Raw genomic sequence first — 27,899 nt, forward strand, 5'->3', positions numbered from 1 at the left:
GCTATTCAGAAAATTCGTTTAATGTATTGGAAATCCAGTGTGAAATATTAGAAACCTGTAAGGTGCTGTTCAAAAAAGGCGTTCAATTTGTTGGGAATCCAGCGTGAAATATTAGAAACACATTGGCTTTCATTGAAAAAGGAAAAAAGGTACATGAAATAAATGACTTTGTGAAACGCGTCTGATCCACATAGTCTAGTATTATTTATTTCCTTAAGAATTACAAGTTCTAGGGACGCCTGAGTGGCTCAGTGGGTTAAAGCCTCTGCCTTTGGCTTGGTCATGATCCCAGGGTCCTGGGATAGAGCTCTGTATCAGGCTCTCTGCTCTGCAGGGAGCCTGCTTCCTCTCTCTCTGCCTGCCTCTCTGCCTACTTGTGACCTCTGTCTCTCAAATAAATAAAATCTTTTAAAAATGGGGGAATAAAAAAGAACTACAAGTTCTTTTTCTTTCTTTCTTTCTTTTTTTTTTTAAGTTTATTTGAATAATCTCTACACCCAACTTGGTGTTGGAATTCATGACCCCAGCGTGAGGAGGTACCCGTTCCAACAACCAAACCAGCCAGAAACTCCTTCCTTCTTCCCTTCCTTTTTCCCTCCCTTCCTTTCTCTTTCTCCCCCTCCCTTGCTGCTTTCCTTCCTTTCCTCCATCCTCCCTCCTTCCCTACCCCTTCTTCCTTCTTTCTCTCATTTTTTCTCTTTTCCCTCTTTTTATTTTCTCTTCTTTCTTTCTTTCTTTCTTTCTCTGTCTCTTTTTCTTCTTTTTCCAACAGTTTAAATACTTCAGGGACAAGTAACCAGGATTCTGGCCACCATCATCAAGGTCATACACATCCATCACCTCTCAAAGTTCCCTCCCACACTCTTGCCCTCATTATTTTGTGTGTATGTGGTAAGGACACAACCATAAGATCTACTCCCTTAGCAAATTTTCAGTAGATAATGCAGCATTGCGAGCTACAGACACTATATTGTATTATAGATCTCCAGAACTATGTACCTAGCATACCTGAAACTTGGTAGCCTTACACCACCCCCTCTCTATTCTCCCCTCCCTTCACCTCTAGTAACCACCATTTTCTCTGCTTCTAGGAGTTTGGCTCTTAAATTCCTCCTGTAAGTGGTAGCAGGTAGTACTAATCCTGTGATTGGCTTATTTTGCTTAGCATTGTGCCCTCAAGCTAAATCCATGTTGTCACAATGTCATTTGTTGTCACAAACTGCAGGGTCTCTTCCCTAATTAGGGTTGGATCACATTCCATTGTGTGTGCCTACCGTATTTTCTTTATCCTTTCACTTGATGACAGACGCTGAGGTTGTTGCCATATCTTGGCTCTTGTGAAAAGTGTTGCAATGAACATAGGAGTGCAGATACCTCTTTGAAATCTAATTTCAGTTCCTTTGGAACTGGAATTCAGTGGGATTCCTGGATCATATGACAGATCTATTTTTAACTTTTTGAGGACCTTCCATATTGTTGACCATAATGGCTATAAGAACTAGAAATTCTTTCTGCAATATCATTCCCATCCAGTCTCTGCAGATGACTGACACGGCATGTCACTGTTTCTTTGCTCTCCCTCATTTTTCTCATTATTTCTTCGTCTTAAAGAGTAACTTCCAGAATGTCTCAATTTGTAAACATGTTATTTCTTTTTTTTTAAGATTTTATATATGTATTTATTCATTTGGGAGAGAGAGAACTCAGGGGGAGGAGCAGAGGGAGAGGAACTGGCAGACTCTGTGCTGAGTGCTGAGTCAGAGGCCAGGCTCCATCTCCAGACCCTAAGAACACCACCTGAGCTGAAATCAAGAGCCAGCCAGTTCACGCATTGATACACCTGGATGCCCCTAAATATGTTAGAGTTTCTTAAGGCATGTCTTTATGGAATGTGGTGAAACTGCCATACTCATGGAGGAAAGCAGGCCAGGACCCAGAAGAGAGTTTCTTAGTTGCTACCTATTTGCTCTGAGGCAGGGTGGACAATCGTCAACACCCAGAGCAAGGCTAGCCCTTTGGCCTTCATCTTTGGGTTCTCTCTCCTTTTTCCATGATTCCTCCCCACCCAGATTCTCAGATTTGTTTAGGTTGACAGAAATGTCCTGGGCCTTCCCTCATTAGTGCTTCACCTCATCGCCCACAAATTGATCATCCCAGGGCTGGAACATGATCCTGAACTCGTTGACTGGATTGCCAGGGGTCTTCAGAAGAGGCGCTTATGTTTATCATAGTTTAAAGTGAAGTATCTGGCCTTTGGTAGGTAAAGGAAAGGGATTCTCTATCTTTCTGTTTCTGAGAAAAAGAGCTCCTGGACCTGGCATGGGTGAATCTGTGAGTCCTTACCGCCCTCCCCTGGTAGAAAGTGGGCACTGCAAATGTAAATTAAATTCAGGCCAACCCAGATTATTTAAAGGTCAAGGCATTTACCCACACAGGCCCTGAAAGTTATTGACTTCCCTGACCAATGGGAAAGACAGTGAGATGAGACTACCTATACCTGTAGTTTTTTTTTTTAAATATTTTATTTATTTGACAGAGAGAAATCACAACTAGGCAGAGAGGCAGGCAGAGAGAGAGGAGGAAGCAGGCTCCCCGTGAAGCAGAGAGCCCGATGCGGGGCTCGATCCCAGAACCCTGGGATCATGACCTGAGCTGAAGGCAGAGGCTTTAGCCCACTGAGCCATCCAGGTGCCCCCCTACACCTGTAGTTTTAATGCCCGCCCCCACCAAATTCCTCGTTTTACAAGTGCGTATATCCCTTACCACTCTGTTGTGAGCTGGTTTAAGTGGATGGTTTTTAAGAGATGAAGGAAATCGAATGCTTTCAATTGTTGTCAGCCTCTTTTAAATTAAAGGATGATGGGTTTAAAATGTCTCATTGAAGATCCCATGGGGGAATTAGAACAATAATTTCTCCGTAGGTAATTTGATGAATGTACCCAGTTTTAAAAACAGTGATTTGGATTATGTGGAAATTCCTTAAGTTCACATCTTTAATCATTGTGCTATTAAGATAAAAATATCTGAGAACATTTGAAATGGAAACACTAATGAAACCAACATTATCACAAGAATGATCATTTCTTTCTCCTTCAGCATTTGGTATTTATTCTTATTAAAGTTGGAATTTTGAAGATCACTTCAAAATCACCTTTTCCCATCCTCTTCAAGCAACGTGCTACGTTTCCCCAAGCACCGAAGGTATCCTTGAAGACAAATATTGAAACACAACGGTTTTCAAAACCATCTGAGGAATACTTCTCCCCAGATGTGTAAGAAGTTAAAGATGATTTTTAAAGAATAGACTATTTGAGCAGTTAAAAAAATTAGCAAAACCAAAGAAACTTGAATTAAATTGTTTAAGAGTTGTGCACACTTATGACCATTTTTTAAAGATTTTATTTTTAAGTAATCTCTGTACCCAGTTCAGGCCAAAGCTCAGATCCTCAGACCAAGCATTTCACGCCCCACCAACTGATCCAGCCAGGTGCCCACAAACTCTTTCATTATATGAAAGAGAAATTGCAATCAATCCCAGATTCCAATATGATATTCTTCCCTGAGAAGAAGAGATGATCGTATCCCAGTAATTCAGGACCAAGGTTTAAAGTTGGTCAGATTCATTCATGCATCAAACAGAAGCCAGAATCTTGGCCATTACCTGCAGCTCTCCCCATCCTGGACTGTCTCAGCTTTGGGGCAGTTCAGCGCTCCCAGCGAAGTCCAGCCCTCCCCTTGGGCAGTGACACCTATCTCCTGTCTTGACTATTCCAGAACCTTGTGCAAGCGATTCTCCTTTTCTTTTCCACCTTGTTGGATCCCCTCTTCCACCATTAGCATAGAAGCCTGCTGTCAGCTTTCCATCTCTTCGAGGCTCCCTGCCTTCAAGATGACATTTCCTCCATCTCTCACTCATACATTTCTGCATTCTTTCTGCAGCAAAGCTTGAAAAAATTGTGTACATTCCTTGTCGCCAGTTTTTGTCCTCTCCTTTTCTTTGGAAGCCCGTCCATCTTCCATTCTGCCCAAAGTGCCGGTCAAAGTGGACCAGCGATTACCATGTGGTGCTCCCAAAGGTCGATTCTCATTTTGGAGCTATTAGACCCCAAGCATCACAGAACTCAGCAAAACACGCACCCAACTTCCCTCCCTGTTCCTTCTCAGCCTCCTTCACTGGGTATCCTCACGCCCAGGCTCCTTTGACAATTCTTTTCTATACAAACCGCTTTCCCAGTAATCTCTATCTTGTGACTTTAAATTCCTTCTGTAACCTGATGATCCTCAAAGTTATATCTTTGGCCTGAACTCTCCAGAGGATTCCAGACCCTGCTTCCACATCGTCTAACAGACATCTCAAAACAGAATTCCCGAACTTCTCCCCTCAACAGTCATGCTCACCCCCACAAAAAAAGTATGTTTATGTCCTAACCCCCCAAAAGGGTGAAAGTGATCTTGTTTGGAAAAAGTGTCTTTGTGGGTATGATTTAGGATCTCAAGATGAGATCATCCTGGATTATTTGGGTGAGCCCTCAAACCCAAGCAAAAAATCTCTCCAGGTGACGACATCTGACCATCCCCACTCCCTTTCTGCTGAGCACCGCTGATCTCTCGTATTTTGTGATGAAACAGAGAGGGAGGAAAGAAGCAAAAAAACTGGAGGTAAGGAAGAAACACACACACACACACACACACACACACACGTACCCAAGCAAACCCTCCACTCATTTCCATTCCTTTGGACCCGAATTACAATTTTAGAATCTGTCCCATAAAGATCATGGTATTCTCACATGAAAAAAAAATTAAGAAAAACAGGATAAATCTAATTCTAGGAGCACAAGTATAATTTAGCTAAGTGTTGTAGCTATAAGACAAGCTTTCTATAAATCATTTCCACACAAAGACACGCAAGTGTATTTTCTCCAAGCCTGTTTCCAGTATCAGCCATAATTAAAACTAGTCTGACGGACTGACAGGGTGTGCGCTGCCCAGATTTGTGATCTTTCAGCATGAACTTGAACCTCAAAGATACATACGTATCAATCCAGCAGAAGATGAAAGGATAAAATTACCACTTACAGAATTGTTCCGGTTGAGAAATGTCAAGAGGCCTGGGGTAATTCCCTAGCATGAAGTGAAGAAATATCAACCCACAAACCTTCGCACACTCCTTGAGCTCCTCACTTGTGCAGGGCTGTCTGGAAAGAAGAGGAAAAGAGTGGACAGCCACCCTTCCTCTAAGCAGAGCGCTCTCGCCCTACCTGGGGAGAAAGACAGTAAGACTCTGGCAAGGGCAGGCATGCTGCAGGCGGAACTTCTCCCCAGGGCGTGTGTGTGGCCAGAGGAGAGGGAGACAGGCACCAGGAGACTCTGCTGGGGGAAGCAGGGTTAACGGTCCTGATGCCAAATTGCCCAAGAATGAAGAGACCTGTCAGTCCTGCTGGAACATTCAGCCTTCTATAGCCCCTTGTGTATATTCCAGTTCTGCATTTATAATTTTCATATATGAACACATGTTCGGGGGCGTCTGGGTGGCTCAGTCAGTTAAGCATCTGCCTTCAGCTCAGGTCCTGATCCTGGGGTCCCAGTGGGGAGTCAGCTTCTCCCTCTGCCTCTTCCCCTCCACCCGCTTATATTTTCTCTAACTCACAAATGAATAAATAAAACTTTAAAATATATATTTAAAAAATATATATATTTAAGGTCTGATGTTTTTGTGATCAAATGTAGTACATATGCATTGTAGAAAAATGGAAACTAGAGAAAATTTTTCAAAACTAAAATTCACTAATGATCCTGCTCTCTGGGAGAAAACTTGTGTTAAAATCCTTTGTATTGGAGGAGTCAAGATGGCGGGGAAGTAGCAGGCTGAAACTACATCTGGTAGCAGGAGATCAGCTCGATAGCTTATCTAAACATTGAAAACACCTACAAATCCAATGGGAGACCGAAGAGAAGAAGAACAGCAATTCTAGAAACAGAAAATCAACCACTTTCTGAAAGGTAGGACTTGTGGAGAAGTGAATCTAAAACGACGGGAAGATAGACCATGGGGGGAGGGGCCGGCTCTCGGCAAGCGGCGGAGCAATGGAGCACAAAATCAGGACTTTTTTTTTTTTTGGATTTCACATTTAAATGCATGAAATTTTTTTTTCCATTTTATTTATTTTTTCAGCGTAACAGTATTCATTGTTTTTGCACAACACCCAGTGCTCCATGCAAAACGTGCCCTCCCCATTACCCACCACCTCTTCCCCCAACCTCCCACCCCTGACCCTTCAAAACCCTCAGGTTGTTTTTCAGAATCCATAGTCTCTTATGGTTCGCCTCCCCTTCCAAATTTTTTTTTTTTTAATAAACATATAATGTATTTTTATCCCCAGGGGTACAGGTCTGTGAATGGCCAGGTTTACACACTTCACAGCACTCATGATAGCACTTACCCTCCCCAATGTCCATAGCCCCCTCCCCCTCTCCCAATCCCACCTCCCCCCAGCAACCCCCAGTTTGTTTTGTGAGATTAAGAGTCATTTATGGTTTGTCTCCCTCCCAATCCCATCTTGTTTCATTTATTCTTCTCCTATCCCCCTAACCCCCCATGTTGCTTCTCCATGTCCTCATATCAGGGAGATCATATGATAGTTGTCTTTCTCCGATTGACTTATTTCACTAAGCATGATACGCTCTAGTTCCATCCACGTCGTCGCAAATGGCATGATTTCATTTCTTTTGATGGCTGCATAGTATTCCATTGTGTATATATACCACCTCTTCTTTATCCATTCATCTGTTGATGCACATCTAGGTTCTTTCCATAGTTTGGCTATTGTAGACATTGCTGCTATAAACATTCGGGTACACGTGCCCCTTCGGACCACTACTTCTGTATCTTTAGGGTAAATACCCAGGAGTGCAATTGCTGGGTCATAGGGTAGTTCTATTTTCAACATTTTGAGGAACCTCCATGCTGTTTTCCAGAGTGGTTGCACCAGCTTGCATTCCCACCCACAGTGGAGGAGGGTTCCCCTTTCTCCACATCCTCGCCAGCATCTGTCATTTCCTGACTTGTTAATTTTAGCCATTCTGACTGGTGTGAGGTGATATCTCATTGTGGTTTTGATTTGTATTTCCCTGATGCCGAGTGACGTGGAGCACTTTTTCATGTGTCTGTTGGCCATCTGGATGTCTTCTTTGCAGAAATGTCTGTTCATGTCCTCTGCCCATTTCTTGATTGGATTGTTTGTTCTTTGGGTGTTGAGTTTGCTAAGTTCCTTATAGATTTTGGATACTAGCCCTTTATCTGATATGTCGTTTGCAAATATCTTCTCTCATTCTGTCAGTTGTCTTTTGGTTTTGTTAACTGTTTCCTTTGCTGTGCAGAAGCTTTTGATCTTGATGAAATCCCAATAGTTCATTTTTGCCCTTGCTTCCCTTGCCTTTGCTGTTGTTCCTAGGAAGATGTTGCTATGGCTGAGGTCAAAGAGGTTGCTGTCTCCATTCTCCTCAAGGATTTTGATGGATTCCTTTCTCACATTGAGGTCCTTCATCCATTTGGAGTCTATTTTCATGTGTGGTGTAAGGAAGTGGTCCAATTTCATTTTTCTGCGTGTGGCTGTCCAATTTTCCCAGCACCATTTATTGAAGAGGCTGTCTTTTTTCCATTGGACATTCTTTCCTGCTTTGTCGAAGATTAGTTGACCATAGAGTTGAGGGTCGATTTTTGGGCTCTCTATTCTGTTCCACTGATCTATGTGTCTGTTTTTGTGCCAGTACCATGCTGTCTTTCCATTTTATTTATTTTTTCAGCGTAACAGTATTCATTCTCCTTGAACAACACCCAGTGCTCCATGCAAAACGTGCCCTCCCCATTACCCACCACCTGTTCCCCCAACCTCCCACCCCTGACCCTTCCAAACCCTCAGGTTGTTTTTCAGAGTCCATAGTCTCTTATGGTTCGCCTCCCCTTCCAAATTTTTTTTTAACAAACATATAATGTATTTTTATCCCCAGGGGTACAGGTCTGTGAATGGCCAGGTTTACACACTTCACAGCACTCACGATAGTATTTACCCTCCCCAATGGTACCATGCTGTCTTGATGATGACAGCTTTGTAATAGAGCTTGAAGTCCGGAATGGTGATGCCACCAACTTTGGCTTTCTTTTTCAATATTCCTTTGGCTATTCGAGGTCTTTTCTGGTTCTATATAAATTTTAGGATTATTTGTTCCATTTCTTTGAAAAAAATGGATGGTATTTTGATAGGGATTGCATTTAATGTGTAGATTGCTTTAGGTAGCATAGACATTTTCACAATATTTATTCTTTCAATCCAGGAGCATTGAACATTTTTCCATTTTTTTGTGTCTTCCTCAATTTCTTTCATGAGTACTTTATAATTTTCTGTGTATAGATTCTTAGTCTCTTTGGTTAGGTTTATTCCTAGGTATCTTATAGTTTTGGGTACAATTGTAAATGGGATTGACTCCTTAATTTCTCTTTCTTCAGTCTTGTTGTTGGTGTACAGAAATGCAACTGATTTCTGTGCATTGATTTTATATCCTGACACTTTACTGAATTCCTGTACAAGTTCTAGCAGCTTTGGAGTGGGTCTTTTGGGTTTTCCATATAGTATCATATCATCTGCGAAGAGTGATAGTTTGACTTCTTCTTTACCAATTTGGATGCCTTTAATTTCTTTTTGTTGTCTGATTGCTGAGGCTAGGACTTCTAGTACTATGTTGAATAGCAGTGGTGATAATGGACATCCCTGCCGTGTTCCTGACCTTAACGGAAAAGCTTTCAGTTTTTCTCCATTGATAATGATATTTGCGGTGGGTTTTTCATAGATGGCTTTGATAATATTGAGGTATGTACCCTCTATCCCCACACTTTGAAGAGTTTTGATCAGGAAGGGATGCTGTACTTTGTCAAATGCTTTCTAAGCATCTATTGAGAGTATCATATGGTTCTTGTTCTTTCTTTTATTAATGTGTTCTATCACATTGATTGATTTGCGGATGTTGAACCAACCCTGCAGCCCTGGAATAAATCCCACTTGATCGTGGTGAATAATCCTTTTAATGTACTGTTGAATCCTATTGGCTAGTATTTTGGCGAGAATTTTTGCATCTGTGTTCATCAAGGATATTGGTCTGTAGTTCTCTTTTTTGGTGGGATCCTTGTCTGGTTTTGGGATCAAGGTGATGCTGGCCTTATAAAATGAGTTTGGAAGTTTTCCTTCCGTTTCTATTTTTTGGAACAGTTTCAAGAGAATAGGAATTAGTTCTTCTTTAAATGTTTGGTAGAATTCCCCGGGGAAGCCGTCTGGCCCTGGGCTTTTGTTTGTTTGGAGATTTTTGATGACTGTTTCAATCTCCTTACTGGTTATGGGCCTGTTCAGGTTTTCTATTTCTTCCTGGTTCAGTTGTGGTAGTTTATATGTCTCTAGGAATGCATCCATTTCTTCCAGATTGTCCAATTTGTTGGCGTAGAGTTGCTCATAGTATGTTCTTATAATTGTCTGTATTTCTTTGGTGTTAGTTGTGATCTCTCCTCTTTCATTCATGATTTTATTGATTTGGGTCCTTTCTCTTTTCTTTTTGTTGAGTCTGGCCAGGGGTTTATCAATCTTATTGATTCTTTCAAAGAACCACTCCTAGTTTCATTGATTTTTTCTCTTGTTTTTTTTTTTTTTTGGTTTCTATTTCATTGATTTCTGCTCTGATCTTTATGATTTCTCTTCTCCTGCTGGGTTTAGGGTTTCTTTCTTGTTCTTTCTCCAGCTCCTTTACGTGTAGGGTTAGGTTGTGTACTTGAGACCTTTCTTGTTTCTTGAGAAAGGCTTGTACTGCTATATATTTTCCTCTCAGGACTGCCTTTGCTGTGTCCCACAGATTTTGAACTGTTGTGTTTTCATTATCATTTGTTTCCATGAATTTTTTCAATTCTTCTTTAATTTCCTGGTTAACCCATTCATTCTTTAGAAGGATGCTGTTTAGTCTCCATGTATTTAGGTTCTTTCCAGCTTTCCTCTTGTGATTGAGTTCTAGCTTCAGAGCATTGTGGTCTGAAAATATGCAGGGAATGATCCTAATCTTTTGATACCGGTTGAGACATGATTTGTGACCCAGGATGTGATCTATTCTGGAGAAGGTTCCATGTGCACTAGAGAAGAATGTGTATTCTGTTGCTTTGGGATGAAATGTTCTGAATATATCTGTGATGTCCATCTGGTCCAGTGTGTCATTTAAGGCCTTTATTTCCTTGTTGATCTTTGGCTTGGATGATCTGTCCATTTCAGTGAGGGGAGTGTTAAAGTCCCCTACTATTATTGTATTATTATTGATGTGTTTCTTTGATTTTGTTATTAATTGGTTGATATAGTTGGCTGCTCCCACGTTAGGGGCATAGATATTTAAAATTGTTAGTTCTTCTTGTTGGACAGACCCTTTGAGTAGGATATAGTGTCCTTCCTCATCTCTTATTATAGTCTTTGGCTTAAAATCTAATTGATCTGATAGAAGGATTGCCACCCCAGCTTTCTTCTGATGCCCATTAGCATGGTAAATTGTTTTCACCCCCTCACTTTAAATCTGGAGGTGTCTTCGCGTCTAAAATGAGTTTCTTGTAGGCAACATACTGATGGGTCTTGTTTTTTTATCCATTCTGATACCCTGTGTCTTTTGATTGGGGCATTTAGCCCATTAACATTCAGGGTAACTATTGAGAGATATGAATTTAGTGCCATTATTAGCCTGTAAGGTGACTGTATTGTCTCTGTACCTTTCTGATCTACTCCTTTTAGGCTCTCTCTTTGCTTAGAGGACCCCTTTCAATATTTCCTGGAGAGCTGGTTTGGTGTTTGCAAATTCTTTCAGTTTTTGTTTGTCCTGGAAGCTTTTGATCTCTCCTTCTATTTTCAATGATAGCCTAGCTGGATAGAGTATTCTTGGCTGCATGTTTTTCTCGTTGAGTGCTCTGAATATATCATGCCAGCTCTTTCTGGCCTGCCAGGTCTCTGTGGATAATTCTGCCTCGGCTTCTGTTTTTTATACACACACATAAACATAAATTTCCATTTTTCATTCCAAGTTGAATTTTGGAGCTAAGGATACATGATAAAGGGCCCAAATAAGGGGCACCTGGGTGGCTCAGTTGGTTAAGTGTCTGCCCTCAGCTCGGGTCGTGATCCCAGTGTCCTGGGAGTGAGCCCTTTACCAGGCTCCCTGCTAGGTGGGGAGCCGCTTCTCCCTCTCCATCTCTCCCCTTGTTTGTGTTCCCTCTCTCACTATCTCTCTTTGTCATAAATAAATAACATCTTTTTTTAAAAAGGCCCAAATTAGTGAAACTCAGGAAAACTCAAATTATTTATGTCACTGTGGCTATACCTCCTGCTTGCACACTTCTGAGGGCCATGTTGGTAGAGAGTCCATTCTAGTCTTTCTTTAAAATGCTGGCATTGTGCCCATCATGCATATTTCTTTCTTTTCTTTTTTTTTATTGTTATGTTGGTCACCATCGAGTATATCATTAGTTTTTGATGTAATGTTCCATGATTCATTGTTTGCGTATAACACGCAGTGCTCAAGGCAGTCTGTGCCCTCCTTAATACCCATCAAAAGGCACACCCGTCCACCCACCCCACCCTCTGCCCTTCTAAAACCCTCAGTTTGTTTCCAGGAGTCCCTAAACTCTCATGGTTCATCTCTCTCTCTGATGTCTCTCCCTTCATTTTCCCCTTCCTTCTCCTAATGTCTCCATGCTATTCCTTATGTTCCATAAATAAGTGAAACCGTATGATAATTGACTTTCTCTGTTTGACTTATTTCACTCAGCATAATCTCTTCCAGTCCCATCCATGTTGATGCAAATCCTTTCTGATGGTGGAGTAATATTCCATTGTGTATGTGGACCATATCTTCTTTATCCATTCGTCTGTTGGAGGCCATCTTGGCCCTTTCCACATTTTGTCAATTGTGGACATTACTGCTATGAACATTGGGGTGCATATGGCCCTTCTTTTCACTACATCTGTATCTTTGGGGTAAATACCTAGTAGTGTAATTGCTGAGTCATAGGGCAGCTCTATTTTTAATTTTTTGAGGAAACTCCACACTGTTTTCCTAAGTGGTTGCACTCATCTGCATTCCCACTAACAGTGTACGAGTGTTCCCCTTTCTCTACAACTTCTCCAACATTTGTTGTTTCTTGCCTTGTCGATTTTTGCCATTCTAACTGGCGATCTTCTGGAGGATTCGGAGATACCACCTCACATCATGGATATTTTTACAATTAGTTTTGATTTTCTAAATACTGCCCTTATATTTCATTGAACTTGAATGCTGAGAGGTGGTTATTTTTTTTTTCTTTTGCTTTTTGGCACCGTTCCCCACCCTCATTTAATTTTGATCCAGATGAGTGTCTTCCTTCCTCATCTTCATCATGGCCCATCATCCTGATGGAAATATGAATAAATAGAAGATGAAAACTGGAAACTAACCCTTGACCTCAGGGAGACAGTGGTAGTTGGTGTAAAAACAGGAAGGTTTCATTCAGCCCCCCAACACTCCCCAATATGTAGTATGGAGAGCCATGTTATATGGGGAAATGTAAGTCCCCAGTACTGTCAGATCTGTTGAATTTTTGAGAAGCGAGAAGTCTGGGACTATGAGAAATTTTGTCAGTTTTAAATCATTAGGTGTTTAAAACATTCTGAAGCTAAAAACAACTTCTGGGACTCAGGGATGAAAAATATGGCTGCCTGTGAAATTTGACGTCTGGGCAATCAATTTAAAACGTTTGCTTAGAATTGATCATGGTTTTCCAAATAAAGCTATTATAAACCTTCCTCTTAGTGGTTACTATGAGCTATATACATTCCAAATTTTATGATTTTTATATGTCAGCCTTTGTTTCTGCCTCCAAAAGCACAGGCTATGGGCTCCCAAGTATGTTCTTCTTCTGAAGCAATTCTATGAATGTTCATAATTCATTATCAGCAGGATGAGGATCCTGAGCTCACCTGGCTTCTTACTGATATGAGCAAAAAAGCATGAGGTAGCAAATAGATTTCCTGGTTAATAAACCAGACTAAACGCCAGTTTCGTTCAATGTCACAAATCTCATGAAGTTTCACATATCTTGACATTTTTCGTTCTAATGTATTCATCATTGGAAACTATAGTGATGTGAATGCATACCTTCCGGTATCCTTGTGTTCTGTTCCAACCAGATCCAAATGAGCAAAGGATGAAAGAAAACAGTGTCTCCCTTCTCCATCACAAGATGCACTCGGGGGCAGTTTTCATCATAGTCCTGAATCCCGTAGAACATCATGTTAACTCCTCCCTAGATCACATAAGAGAACCAAAACTATATTTGAGGAACCCAATGATTAAGAATTTTATCAATGACTCATTAGGAAAAGCAAAGGTTTCCTAAGTTCTGCCAAGGGAAAGATATAAAAAGACTCTTTTTTTTAAAAAAGATTTTATTTTTTTTATTTGAAAGAGAGAGAGATCACAAGTAGGCAGAGATGTAGGTGTGGGTGGTAGGGGAGCAAGCTTCCTACTGAGCAGAGAGCCCAATGTGGGGCTTGATCCCAGGACCCTGAGATCTTGACATTAGCCGAAGACAGAGGCTTAACCCACTGAGCTACCCAGGTGCCCCAAAATAAAAAATTATTATTTTTTTAATAAAAAGATTCTTAAAAGCAACTGTAAATATACAAACCATTGGGGCACCTGGGTGGCTTAGTGGGTTAAACCCTCTGCCTTCCTCTCAGGTCATGATCCCGGGATCCTGGGTTCAAACCTCAGGTTTGGCTCTCTGCTCAGCAGCGAGCCTGCTTCTCCCTCTCCCTCTAATGCCTCTCTGCCTGCTTGTGATCTCTGTCTGTCAAATAAATAAATAAAATCTTAAAAAATATATATATACAAAAACTTCTCAGACATCTGGTTGTAAAAATCATGGATTTGGGGGACCAAATGAAGAATCTCAAATTTCTACTTATCCATCATTACTGAATCATAAACAAAGATCTAGACCAACTTTGCATTTTGCAGTTAACATGGGAGATCCCCTTTCCAGCATGAATCTATAATCACACTTTCCCAACATGATATTCTTCTCCCCCATAACTTTGCCGAAATCATTCTTCTATTATTCAGGAGTACCTCTGGGAAGCAAACTGTTTTCTCAAGCCAGAAGAGAGAAAATGTTCAAGTTTCCTCACCTCATAAAGCACTCATGTCACAACCAGAGTAAAGAAATAATAGTACATTACAACACTGTGCTTTTTTAGAACTACTTCCAATGTTAGTTATTGCTTTAAATAATGGTTATGTGGGGACCACAGTATCCCAGTCCCCTTCATAAGACTGTCCCACATTCTTCTGGGGGAAGGATTCTTTCCTGCTCGACTGAGTTGGGACTTCATCCATTGTACTTCTCTCCTGGCTAGGTGGATATGTAACCTCTGCTAAGTCAATCTGACGTCCCACTGTCATCACTTTGTATCTGAACAGAGGATCGATCAAAGGCATTGGTCATGGTCCAGGTTCAACTGCCCCCACCAGGTGCCCCATCTGGACTTCCCATTGTCACACTCCCACTTTACTGCTTACCAGAGTCAGCCAGCCTTTCCATGGACTCAGCATGTGCCTGCGCCCCTCCAAGACACTCTCTTTGGCTTAAGTCAGCCACAGCCCACTTCTGTTGCCTGCAACAAACTTTCCCTAAACCTCAACTCAGTTTTTCCATAAACCTCAACAGTTTATGAATCTCACAATTTCCGATTTTGTATCAGAATCCAGACTCAAAGAATTTCAGTTGGCACCATTCCTCAGAGTACGAATTCTAACTAATTGATACAGAAGTCCTGAAAGCCATATTCTTTACTTCCTAACAAAAAACCCAGATGCATTCTTCCCACCTGAACAACACGTGCTCTTCTGGGGGTTTCAGACTTTATTGTCTGAGGCCTAAAACACTCATCATCTCCTCTCTGGTTTCTCTGCCTCTGGACACCTCACTTCCAGTACCTCCTGCTCTAGATCTCAAGATTATCATTCTAGAAGAGCCGATTTGATCTCACCATTCATGGGTTCAAATGCATTCAATAATTCAATCAATAAACCATGCAACATACTACTCATCCTTCCCCAGAGCCTTCGCTGGTCTCTCTACAGGGGAGGAGATATTCCCTCCGTCATCTTTATCCTGACATCTAGCAATCAGTGGGTAAGAATTACTTGGCAGCTGATACATGCATCTGGTGTTGTGGGTGTTTATGTCTGACCTCTGCAATGAGGCGTGATGATTTTAGGATCTTAGTGTGTGAGATCCCCACACTGGTCAGCTTTCCAAAACTTGTTGAAAGAAAAATGATTATTCTACCTGACATCTTTGAATTTTCCCTGATCCTGGTTGCAAAACCTAAAACAATGTTTTGCTAAGAAAGGAAATGCCATCTCATTTTTAAAGTTCTGTATTGAATCCAATCTAAAATTAAAACAAAAGGGCACCTGGGTGGCTCAGTGGCTTAAGCCTCTGCCTTCGGCTCAGGTCATGATCTCAGGGTCCTGGGATCAAGCCCTGCATTAGACTCTCTGCTCAGTGGGGAGCCTGCTTCCCTCTCTCTCTCTCTGCTTGCCTCTCTGCCTACTTGTTACCTCTCTCTTTCTGTAAAATAAATAAATAAATAAATAAAATCTTTAAAAATAAATAAATAAAAATCAAAACAAATCAATAAATATTCTGGTAAAGATTTATCTTCTAGGGGCACCTCGTTGGCTCAGGGAGTCAGATATCAGACTCTGGATTTGGGGATCAGGTTATGATCTCAGGGTCACAAAATCAAGCAGCATGTTGAGTTAGTGCTCACCAGAGTCTCCATGTCCGTGTTTCTCCCCGTCTGCCTCTCTCCGCCCACGCCACCTCTCACAAGTATCACGACCAAATATCATGAGCTGTCTCCCTTTATCCCTGTCTCTCTCTGTGTTTGACTCAAATAAATAAATAAATAAAATCCTAAAAAAAGAAAAGGAGGGAGGAAGGAAGGGAGGACGGAAGAAAGGAAGGAAGGAAAGAAAAAGATAAGGAATGAAGGAAGGAAGGAAGGGATTTATACCTCCCACTTGGGATAAGCATGTGGCTTCAGGTCGCCTTTGTGACTGCCCGGGAGCACACACAGGCATCCATTGTTCTGGTTGATTTGCTCCATGGCTGTCCAAACACCAACTATGTTATTGCTGGGCCTGACGGGGAAATAGTGCAGATCCTGATGCAAGGGGTGGCGGGATGTCTTCTTGCCTGAAACAGAACCTGCTGTTAAACCACTCTTGAACCTCAGAATTCATCTCCTCTGCCTGATAACCAGATCAGTGACTATCCCTCCAAAACTCAAAAACGTGAAACCATACTACAGACAATCAGCCTGGAGAGATAAGCACCAAACTGGAATATCAAATCGACAGGGTGACTCCAGATCCTACACTTTTTTTCTGGGTCTCTCACAGCCAGGGATTCACACCATTCTCTGACAACTCATAACATGTTACAATCTCTATTGTGCTTTATTCCTTTGTAACTCAGGTAGGTGGAAAACCAGTATGTTCCCAGAAAAGTTTGGTCAACTGAAGAGAATCACCAAATTTGAAGTTCCCCATTAGCCCTCTAAGTGGCTGACCCAAACACTATCAAGTAACTAAATTAATAAAAGGCTTCCAAGAAATTCTTCCCGGAACTAAGAGCACTTGGCGGACAGTCACTATGTAGAATCAGAGATCATAGAACCACATTTACGTGGTTCCCTGTTTTGCACTCTGAACTTGGTACTGTTCCCCTATGCCCAACCCCAACCTCTCTAAGCAAGACATCCAGGGTAGGGAGATTTCGTGGTGCTACACTATGGCCTAGTCACATAAAGCTCTCCTGGCCTCTTTTTCTCCAGAAAAAGTGGAAAACAATAAAGAATTCTGAAGGACCGATTTATTACTGCTAGTAGATTAGAATTTCTCAGCATGGACCAAGAGCTGTTGGCTTTAAAATTGCTTATTCTTGGGGGTGCCTGGGTAGCTCAGTCAGTTAAGCATCTCTTGATTTCAGCTCAGGTCTTGATCTCTAGGTTATGAGTTCAAGTCCCGTGTTGGGCTCCACACTGGCATGTAGCCAATAAAAAAAAATTTTTTTAGTGCACATATCTGGGTTTTAGCTTCCAAATCATTTTCTCTGGGAGTGAAATCTTAGGAGATACATTTTAGCAAGCACGAGACATTTTAAGTCAAGTGATGTATGTGATTTATAAGAAAGCTTTAATTTTGATAATAATAATATCTTCAGTCAGGAAAACAGAATTCACACCATCATTGGTGAGAATACTTAACAAAGCTTCAGGATGATAATTATAATAATAGGAGCCTAGGGTATATGAGCAGTCATGTTTATAAAACCAAATTTTTGAGCAGCAAGCCAGTCAGTTGTCCAGAAATCCAACAATAACCCTCCATTTAACATCTGAAATCGCTATTCTTCCTCACTATTGTTATGATGTATGCTATTTCGAGACAAATAAAAGGACATATATATTTAGTTATCCAAATTGAGCTGTTACACACACAGCTAGAGTTAGAACACCTTAAACTCTCTCATTTCCTCTTTTTTTTTTTGTGGTGGTGGGGGGGCTTTTTTGTAACAAATAAGAGCCCTTACCAGAATCTGGAGGTTTGTTTATCAGCATTGTATGCAGGGCCACAATATCAGGTCCAGTGATGCACTCCACATATTTCAGAATCTAAGGGAAAAGAAGAAAAAATGTTTGATGAGAAATCCAATGCACAAAAGTGGCACAAAGTACAATTATCTGTACAAGAGCCAAGATGCCTTCATTCAACACCTGGTAGGAGTGCCTGGGTCGCTCAGTCAGTGAAGCTTCCAACACTTGATTTCTGCTCAGGTTATGGTCGAACAGTCACAGGATCAAGCCCTGCACTGGGCCCTTTGTTCAGTGGGGAGTCGACCTGAGATTCTCTCCCTCTGCCCCTCCCCTCCAAACAAATATATATATAATATATATATATATTATATATATATAATCACATACGTATATATTATATATATATTTATATATTTATAATATATAATTATAATATATGTATAATATATATTATATATATATAAATATATATATTTATAATATATATAAAACCACTTAGTATTTCACAACATTGCAAACAAAGCTTGAAAGCAGGAAAAAGTTGTAACAGCAAGTCTGCAGGCTTGATGTCTGAAATAAACAGGCTTTTCCAAGCCTCTTTGGAATCCTAGCCAATTCAATGAAATAGATGGTATTGAATCTCCAATTCTATCTGACTCCAAAAATGAAGCATATTCTACTGCTTTCTCATTGTTTGATCCTCTGTAGAAGGAATATTGGCAACTTGAGCAGGAAATGCTTGAAATGAAACCAAAATCCTAGAAGGCAGGTCTCCTATTTATTTGTTTATAAAGCATGTTAACTTTTGCAGTTTTCTTTGGCAGTATTTTCTTTCTTTCTTTTTTAAATCCCTAATCCCACCATGGGGCTCAAACTCAGGACCTTGAGATCAAGGGTCTCATGGTCCCACAGCTAAGCCAGCCAGGTGCCTCTGACCAGTATTTTCTCAACCTCAGTGACACTCTTGAGCCATTTTACCATTTCTATCCTACTTTACAGAGGTGCCCAGTAGAGTTAGTCAATAATTTTTCCAAAATAACTTACGTCTTATCCTGATTAATAATATTCCTGAGGTCATAGGTTGGATGTGCTGGTCACTTTTTCCAATACACATGAAAATATATACCTAACTACTAAAAGCATGACCTACTGCCTAAAAATCATTGCATGAACCAGCAAGTGCATGGTTCAGATTTTAGAGGGGTGGGAAACCTGGATGTCCCAGTCGTGCTTAATCTACCCTGTGCTGCCTCCAACTTCAAGATTTTCCTCCTTGATGGATGCACACAACTTCCATTTCCAGAGCAGGACTAGAGTTTGGGAAGTCATATCCAATCCTGTCCCCAGCCCAATGGGCTGGACATCATAGTTGGCTTACCTGTACACAGTCTTTTTTCTGGCAAATTTTCTTTCTTTTTTTTAAATTATTTTAAATGTGTTTTATTTTTAAGATTTTATTTATTTGTTAGAGAGAGGATGAAAGAAAACAATAGGTAGAGGGAGAAGCAGGCTCTGTGCTGATCAAGGAGCCTGATGTAGGACTCCATCCCAGGACCCAGGGATCCTGACCTGAGCCCAATGCAGATGCTTAACCAACCAAGCCACCCACGTGTCCCATTTAAAAAAATTTTGTTTTTAAATTTATTTATTTATTTATTTGACAGACAGCGATCACAAGCAGGCAGAGAGGGAGGCAGGGAGAAAGAGGAAGCAGGCTCCCTGCTGAGCAGAGAGCTCAATGCGGGGCTCCATCCCAGGACCCTGAGATCATGACCTGAAGTGAAGGCAGAGGCCTAACCTTCTGAGCCACCCAGGGGCCCCTAAAAAAAATTTTTTTTTAAGTTGTAAGTAACCTCCATAACCAGCCTGGGGTTCAAACTCACAACCCAGAGATCAAGAGCCACATGCTTGGGCCACTTGGGTGGCTCAGTCGGCTAAGCAACTGAGTCTTGGTTTCAGCTCAGGCCATGATTTCAGGTCCAGAGATCCATCCCTATGTCAGGTTTGTGCTCAGCAGGGAGTCTGCTTGAGACTTTCTCTCTCCCTCTCCCTCTGACCCTCCCCCTCCCCCCACCCTCTCTCTCTCTAAAATAAACACATAAATCTTAAAGAAAAAAAAGGTAGCATGCTCTACCAATGGAGTCAGCCAGGTGCCCCCCATGGGCAAATTCTCTAATACCACTTGGGGATATAATTTCTAGCATGTACTATATGCAATGTGTCCTTTAAAACCATTCTAAATAAGTTGTTCATAAACTGTGATACATTGATGCAACACGATGTTATATAATAGTGTATAAGTATGATATAGATTAATGTATATGTAATATAGAAAGGTGTGTAAGATCTACTATAAGTGTAGAAACTACACTTGTAAAGTGGACAAGTATGGTCTCACGTGACGCAAAAGGTTGGGGTAGACACATGCACCTGCATAGCCACGAAAGACTTCTAGTTGAATACACCAGAAAGCTCTGTGGTGAGTGGGGCTAGAGTGTGAGACTTTCCTTTTCATCTCATGCCCTTCTGGACAGTTGGATGTCTTTGTAAATTGAACTACTCTTAAAGAATATTGATTTTTTAAAAAATGAGTTAAAATCTGAACACAAACCTTAACCCCTACGGACCAGTTCAAAAGACAAAAAGAAACAAAAAATGAATGTCCAGTGAATAGGATCTGCAATGTCCCTGCTGTTGATTTGCCCATAGCCACAGTGAGAGAGGCTCTGTCTCTAAGGCAGAATTCCTACCCTTCGCAAACAAGAATAAGGACCAGACTCCAGAGGAGGCTTCTCCATCTGCCCACTACTGTATTTGGAGCTGGATAAGTCATCATTTGGGGGAGGGGACTATTCTGCACACTATAGAATCCCTGGGCTCCATGAGCAGGTCACCCACCCACCATGCCCACCTCTACCCCGAGAGAAGCACATGGTCCCCACTGTGCGCCAACCCAACACGGGTCCAGGCACTGCCAAATGTCCACTTCCATTTGAGACTGACGGCTCACCAGCCACAAAACAGAGGGGCCAGATAAACTGTAAGCAATTCCAGAGGCAAGCATGCAGGTGCATTATTCACTTAAAAAGAAAACGCAGGAAAGTTCTCCAACCTCAGGGAGAGTGCAGTATCTGAAGAGTTCCTTATTTTCTTGGAAATCTTGGATCTTTGAAACCGTCTTTTCAGTTGGAGTAAATTCTAATTTGGCAATGGTTACATCTCTCATTATCATCATTCCCTCTGGTTTCACCTCCCCTTTGCAGATCCTTTCAAACTCGTTCCTAGAGAATTAAATTGGCAGATGATGTCATTACTGCAGGCTCCAGGCACCTGTCTGGCCAGTTCTGGGCAAAGAGTCTCAGAGATTGAGGAGGGTGGTGTCTCTACACCAGACTGACCTCCAGGTCAGGCTGAGTAGTTCTGAGGATGGAGACGAGAAAATGACCAGCGCAGCAGCCCTAGTCTCCTCACTGTGAGGCCGGAGCTCACTGCGGGGACTCACCTATTCCTTAGCCTAGCAGAACAGTAAGGGACCATCTGTGATGTGGTGTACCTGAGTAATAATGGCAAATAACTTCTCTCACACTTACCATGGGCCAAGGCCCGGGGTTCAAAGGCATCTGTGTGTTCTTCACCTCATCCAGTCCTCACAACAACACTAGGGCATAAATACGTTTATCATCCCCATTTTACAGGTATGAAAACAGAAGTATAAAAAGTACGTTGCTCCAGGACACACAACAGAAGAAGTCTGGCTAACATTAAAGCAGCCAGTCTGGCTCCAGAGCTCATGTTCCTAACTGCTTCCCAATGAACCAATCACCGAAAAATATCTGAACACACACGCTAATCTTACTCACATTCCCACTGTAGACACAGCATTTTTTTGTAAAACAAACAAGGGTTACTGTACCGAAAGCGTTCAATATCAGCATCAGACACCAAATTCTTAATGACAAGAAACCCATTTTCTTCATAAAATTTTCTCTGTTCTAGGCTTAGAACATTATTATCCCGAGTATACCTAAAGGAGAAAAAGGAATTACAAATAAGTGTAACTGAAAAATCATAACCCAACAACATGTATCAAGAGCCTGAGAAATGTTCATACTCTTCCACCCAGCATTTCTATTTTTTATTTACTCTCAGCAAATAGTGTGAACTTTTTTCTTTAAACAAGTCTAGGGGTGAGGGTTTATCTATTTTTTTTTTTTTAAGTACTCTCTATTCCCAATGTGGGGCTCGAACTCACAAACCAGAGATCAAGAGTCACATACTATTCCCATTGAGCCAGCCATGCCCCTAATCTGAACATTTTTTAAAAAGTTTAAAACTAAAATGTTAACTAGTACTGTTACCAAAAAATAGAAGAATCATTAATTGTATCCACTCAATGGGATATGACTCGGGCCTTAGAAATGAAGAGGTTGGGGCCCCTGGGTGGCTCACTCAGTTAAGCATGGGATGGTTATTTCAGCTCAGGTCATAACCTCATAGGTCTGAGATCGAGCCCCCAGATGGTCTGTGGGCTCAGCGGGGAGACTGCTTGAGATTCTCTCCCTCAGCCTCTCCCCCAACTTGCAATGTGTGCACTTTCTCTCTTAAATAAATGAGTCTTTTAAGAAAATGGAGCACATATAATAGCATGTATAGTACTTATTATACTAAAATATACCTAGATTTGTGTAAAACCAAGACACAGGGTACCTGGGTAGCTCAGTGGGTCGAGCATCTGCCTTGGGTTACGTCATTATCCCAGGTTCATGGGATCTCACATCGGACTCCTTGATCAGCAGGGAATCTGCTTTTCCCTCTGCCCCTCCCCCCTGTTCCAGATCTCTCACAGGCACGCGGTCTCTCTCTCTCTCTCAAATAAATAAATAAGATCTTAAAAAGGGTACTTGAAAAAAATGCAAATAAATTTAAAAACCACATTTTTAAGTGATTACTTTTATGTAATGGAATTGTGAATGATTTTTTTAATTCCTTTTCTTCTCTTTCAAATTTGTTGGCTAATGACTATGTATGGTAGTTCAGGTAGGAGACAAATTCAATAGATTTTATACTTTAAATTGTCTAGATCATATGCCCTCAGAAGAAATCAAAGAGACACAATCCAAGTAAGTACATAGTATATGCACAAACTCAGATCACCCAGTCCATTCTTCTCAATTGGAAATGTGGCTCTATGAGAATACTCCATGGAGATTGATGTCTTTCCTCACAAAGGTAATTTAAGATAAACCAAAGTCACTAGCTAAGATAGCAATAGGACCACAAGCCATAGGCTAACTTGAATGAGGTATAACATGTCTGAATTTGAACAAAATCAGATTATACACCTCTGATATTATTCCTCTTTCTGAACTTTAAAATACATATAGAGTTAAACTCATCTTCAAATTTTTGCAACTTCTTTTTTTTAAGATTTTATTTATTTATTTGACAGAGAGAGGGGTCATAAGTAGGCAAAGAGGCAGGCAGAGAGAGTGAGAGGGAAGCAGGCTCCCTGCCGAGCAGGTCCATCCCGTACCCTGAGATCATGACCTGAGCCTAAGGCAGCGACTTAAACCACCGAGCCACCCAGGCGCCCCATTTTTTGCTACTTCTAATTAGAATTTGTCCTGGCAACACATGATTTGTGTAATGAATTTTTGGTAAGAATTTATTTATTCTCTGTAGAGATAGGGAGAGAGATAGAGGGCAGGTTAAGGGGCAGGAGCAGAAGGAGAGGGTGAAGCAGATTTCATGCTGAGCACAGAGCCTGACCCATAATGGATCCCACAGCCCATGAGATTCATGACCTAAGCCAAAATCAAGAGTTGGATGCTTAACCCAGTGGCCACCCAGGTGCCCCTGCATAATGAATTTTCATCACACAACATAAGATGTTGTATTTCATATCTTAATTACCACTAGGAAATGCTTTATACACATTGTATGGTTAAGAATGACAATTCGATCTACTTACTGGAATTGTGGAGGATGGAAACTGTTAGGAGAAACAGCCCCTGAAGAGGAGTGGGATACCTAGGTAGTGAATTAAGGCAAATAAAATGAAATTTATGAGTCAACCTTTTCTAGAAACAACAGTCTTCCCTGAATTAGCTCTCATCAGGGAAGACTGGGTTACACACACAGCTGCGGACAGGTACGCACAGTTGCTTACATCATCTCATTTCACAGAGCCCAGAGCAGGGGCTGGAAGTCCCAAGACCTTCATCACCTTTCCTGCTGCCCAGAGCAGGAGAATGAGACTCACATGGCTCAGTAACTGGGTCCAAGATCATCCAGCAGAAAATGCCTCAGGCCAGACTGGACCCATACTCTTTACTTCATAGCTTTCACCAGTTTCTTCCACATACTATTCCTTCCACTAAACTGCCAAACAAATAAAAATTGTAAGGTTCAAATCTAACAGTAAGAAGAAATGTGATCTTCCAAAGAGAAATTGAATTTAGTGGGAATCTATTCTGAAATACAAGAAACCATTAGGCTTGTTACTCTTAAAAAAAAAAAAAAAGTCTATTAAATAGTGGCTAGGCTCTATGAAAACTATGATCCACATAGTTTAGTATAATTTTAACTATCTTAAAGAGCTAGGAATTCTTTCTAGTTTTCTATCCAGAGAATGACAGAAAATTTACTTAGCTTCTTCTCAATTGTTTTCATTGTTTCTTTAGCTTAGGAGTGAGCATAAGAATGTCATAACTCATTTTTTTCATGTTTTTGTCATGTCTTTATGTAACTGGGGACAGTATAATCCTGTTTTCCTCGGCAAAGAGTTAATGACCTTTGTCAGCTACTAGCAAGATGTGGTGGTCAGAAGGCAATATTTCAGTCCACAATTCTTCTCCTTACCATTGTGTGTTCTGGTGGTGGTGACTGCTTTCCTCAGAGAGTTTGTTTAATGATGTGGAAATGCTTCACGTCCTAACTACATAATATTAGTAAACATGAAAAAATGGGGGCAAAAATTATCTCTACAGGATGGCTCTAACTATGTAAATGCACAGAAAAGAAACACACCAAAACATTGACTGATAATGGTCCGTGAGAGTTTGAATTACAGGTCATATTTGTTTTCTTCTCAATGCATCTCTGCATTTAAAAAATGCATTGTGTTTTATGCATTAAGACCACTGGTTTATGCCAGAACCCACATCTCTTTAGAACCAGGTAAGGCTGGGAAGAGAAGGCCATATGATTTCCAGGATTTTTATTTATTTATTTATTTATTTAGATGTTTATTCCACAGAGAGAGAGCACAAGTAGGCAGAGGGCAGGCAGAGAGAGAAGAAAGCAGGCTGCTTGCTGAGCAGAGAGCCCGATGTGGGGCTCGATCCCAGGACCCTGGGATCATGACCTGAGCCGAAGACAGAGGCTTTAACCCACTGAGCCACCCAGGTGCCCCCAGGATTGTTTTTAAGCCCCAACCATCTGGACGTTCACTGACTGTTTCAGCAGATTGTCCAATACCAGGGTCCCTGGCCTCATCTGTCTCTTTAAATTGAAGAGAATGAAGGAGCGCCTGGGTGGCTCAGTGGGTTAAAGCCTCTGCTTTGGCTCAGGTCATGATCCTGGGGTCCTGGGATCAAGACCTGCATTGGGTTCTCTACTCAGCAGGGAGCCTGAATCCTCCTCTCTCTCTGCCTGCCTCCCGGCATACTTGTGATCTCTCCCAAATAATTAAATGAAATCTAAAAAAAAAAAAAAAAGAATGAAAAGGAAAATGCCCCAACCCATATTTCAAGTGCTCAATGGCCACATGGGGCTCGCAGCAATGGATCTGGATAGTGCTGGTGTAGAACATCTCCACCATGGCAGAAGGTTGATAGGATAGTGCTCTTCTAGGAAACACAGATGAAAAAGAAGCTCTAACCTCAACACTAATAGAGAAGCACCAGCAGGATCTGAATTTTTTTTTAATTATTATTATTTTTTAAGTAGGCTCACTGCCCAGCATGGAGTCCAATGCCAGGCTTGAAGTCACAACTCTGAGATCAATAGCTGAGCCAGAATCAAGAGAGGTCTCTGGGACTGAGCCACCCAGGCACCCCAGAATTTTCATAGTAGTCCCAGACTGGACCTGGAAATCTTCATTCTCGTTCCAGATACCCACAGTCCCCATGCGTTGGTGGTTCTCAAGGGTGGGCATGTATCAGAAACAAGTGAGAACAGATTGCTGGGCCCCACTCCGGGGTATGTAGAGTCCATATGAGCCTGGGAATCTGCATGTCTAACCAGTTTCCAGGGGATGTTATTGTTGCTGCTCCTAGGAGCACACTTTGTCAATCACTGGTTTCGTTAATTAAATGTCTTTGGTCCAAAGTTTTAATGTCTCCTGGCCTGGGTTTCTGTGTTTCCACTGGTCAAATGAGATTACATATTCACCTTGATCTGGGACAGATTCCAGGTTGACAGTGGTTCTGCTACATCATGGCTGGTAGTAAACGTGAAATAAAAGTAACAAGAGACATTCGTAGAATCATTTTTAGGAAGGACGTCAGGATCCTGCACACAGCATCATAGAGCCTAATCCCATCACTTACGGGGAAATCCCATGCAGTGTCCTCCTCGTCCCCAAAGTACCCCTTGAATGAGAACACTTAATCGGAGAAGGAGAAACAATTCATAAATCATCTGACATCCGTGTCCCCTAGTGACATTTTCCGGGATCCGACACGGATGGCACACACATCGCCTCCCAGAGTAACTCCGAGACCAACGGGGAGAGATCTATCCACTCCTGGGGGGTTCAGGGACACCCTGGCGGAGCAGCACGCACAGCTCTCCTCAAGGAACAGCCAGAGGATGCCTGCCCGCGCCTCCTCCCAACCCCCGCGGGAGTGCGCTGCTGCCTGAGTGTCCCCCCACCCCCACCCCCGTCTGCCCGCAGCGCTCCAGGCAGCCCAGCGCTCAGGTTTACAAACCTAGCGGATGTGACTGTGCTTCGCGTTCCTCGGGCTCTGGGCGGTCAGATCATGCGCGGCCAAGTGCAGAAAATGCCACACTAGCTGAGAGCAGGCCCTCAGGAAAAACTTCCACTCTCCCTGGGCAAGGCAGGGAAACAGGCCCTAGGAGGGCCGGCAAGCCTGGGGCAGCGCCACGTCAGTCCCTGAGGCCGGCCTGCCCCCGGGGGCAGGCCGGGTCCCCTGCTGGGAACTTGGGGCTCCCCGCCCTGGGAACCCTCTAGCCCAGGCTCCCCTGCCTCCCGCCCCCTGGCGCCCGGAACTGCTGACACCAATACAGGACCCCGGCGCCAACGAAGGGGGAAGAGTCCTCTGGCGGCTGTGCATGAACCCTGGAAGCCACCACACTTGCAGCCCAAGACCCACCCAGCCCAAAGGATACCCCGACACAGGCCAAGCGCCGGCCCAGGTGTCCTAGCACCATGCGAAGGCGGGCGCCTATGTGGGACTGGTTCATGGCTCCCACGAGGATAGGAGTCAGCCTGGCCTCAGTCTTCACTCGGAATGGAGGGCAGGGCATCGAACCTAAGGGGCCTGGCCCAGCGCTCGGAACTCTGGGGGTTCTGCCTTGTATGGGGATGAAAGGGGCCTCCAAGGTCCAAGCACTGGGCCACCGTCCAGAGCGGACTTCGTGACCGCCCGTCCAGCTCCTCCCTGATATTGAAAGACCCGTGGATCCCGTACCCAAGAATTCAACACTGCCACAGGATGCAAATAGCAAGAGGATCTTTATTGCAACGCGAGCGCCTGCGGGTGGTCAGCAGCTCCTGCTAGCTGAGCACACCAGGCTGGGGTGGTGCAGGGTTTTTATAGACAGGTACAAACAAGTTTTGGGTGGGGCGGAGCTGATTGGCTGACAGTTTGAACATTTGAAAAAGGCATACTTGGCGTTAGCGGATTGGCTTTGGAGGACCCGCCCGCGCGAAGACGAAGGCGGGAAGGGGGGGGTAGAGCGGGGGAGCGGGAAGCAGACTTACAGAAGCAGATGCTTAGTTACAGGAACCTGATTGGTCTATTTAAATTAAGCATAGTCAGGCGTTGGGTTCAAGACAAAGACATAGCTGTTTGTTCTGGTGTGGCGGCCTTGTTTCAGCACTCTGGAAAAAGCCCTCAGCAAGGAGGAAGGGGGTCTTTCATTCCCCCCTTTTCCTTTATCATGGATAGAATCTTATATCCATTTGTCCTGTTCTTATACTATGTCAGTTTGGGATTC

General features: G+C 42.4%; 1 pseudogene; it reads right to left on the reverse strand.

Moving 5' to 3' along the window:
• Positions 1–2,117: 2,117 nt before the first annotated feature.
• LOC123946491 lies at positions 2,118–27,193 on the reverse strand (annotated as a pseudogene).
• Positions 27,194–27,899: the final 706 nt, after the last annotated feature.

Source organism: Meles meles, chromosome 7 (genome assembly GCF_922984935.1).
Source record: "Meles meles chromosome 7, mMelMel3.1 paternal haplotype, whole genome shotgun sequence".
NCBI classification, from domain to species: Eukaryota; Metazoa; Chordata; class Mammalia; order Carnivora; family Mustelidae; genus Meles; species Meles meles.